Below are 935 nucleotides of genomic sequence, written 5' to 3'. Positions count from 1 at the left end.
CTCACCTGAGTCAAAAGAAGGACACTTAGACAAACTCATAATCGCGCCAATATAGTCAGGGGAGTAGCCTTCTAAATATGGAGGAAGATCATCCCAAATTTTTTCGGCAGGAGGAACAAAGTCCGAAAATTCTCCTCTACCAAAGCCTATAACCGAAGCACCTGGGGGAGGGCCCTCGCCCCCCCTCCCCAGCTCGTGGCGGATTGGGCCGGAGGTGGAACACCAACCCCCCAGCCCGAGGCGCCGCCTCAAGCTGAAGAGGGCGCCCCCAGCTCAAGGCCGGGAAGGGGGGCACGGCCTCGGGCTGGGAGGGAGGGACTCGCCCCCCCCTCCTCGAGGCCTCGCCTCAACCCAACGATGGGGCGTCCCCCCCTTGGCTCGAAATCTCGTCCCGTGCCTCCAACCACCTTCGCCTTACCCTCCCTTCCGTCGGGCATGTCGTCACCCATCGGCTACTCTCACATTCACCCTCTCCACTCCACATCTCAATCAAAGAAGTAAAAGTTAAGCAAGTGCACCAAATGAAAATAGAAGCAAAAATTTAACTAAGGAAGTTACCTTTGCTAGCCATGTGGAGAGGTTTGGAAATAGAGATGCAAATGGAATGAAAGCAAATGCAAGGGAAAAAATATAAGTATGTAGATGGGAGACAATTAATAGGCCCCAACCACCAACCCACTCCCATTTATTATTTGTAGTTAGTCTTTTTTAATGTTTACTCTCGCACAAAATATTACATCAGCAAGTGCATATTCCATCCGAGAGTGGGGGCTGTATGATATACATTAGTAAAAAATATATTAAATTGTAAGGGTAAAAAAGTAATCTGATATGTGTGAGACACACACTAAGCAAATACAACTCAATACACCATATAATTTTCAACACTATTCTAAATACCAAAATATTAATTTTTTAAGAAGGGTTACTATTCA

General features: G+C 47.2%; 1 long non-coding RNA gene across 1 annotated transcript in view; it reads right to left on the bottom strand.

Annotated features, from left to right (window-relative positions):
• The window catches only part of LOC105156956, a 1,688-nt gene extending 1,083 nt beyond the window's left edge, over positions 1–605 (bottom strand). Inside the window, exon 1 of the long non-coding RNA XR_847401.1 lies at positions 559–605. This is a non-coding gene — a long non-coding RNA (uncharacterized LOC105156956). The remainder of the gene's footprint in view (positions 1–558) is intronic.

This window comes from Sesamum indicum, linkage group LG3 (genome assembly GCF_000512975.1).
Source record: "Sesamum indicum cultivar Zhongzhi No. 13 linkage group LG3, S_indicum_v1.0, whole genome shotgun sequence".
In the NCBI taxonomy this organism is placed as follows: Eukaryota; Viridiplantae; Streptophyta; class Magnoliopsida; order Lamiales; family Pedaliaceae; genus Sesamum; species Sesamum indicum.
This window is presented reverse-complemented; position numbering and strand designations above follow the sequence as displayed.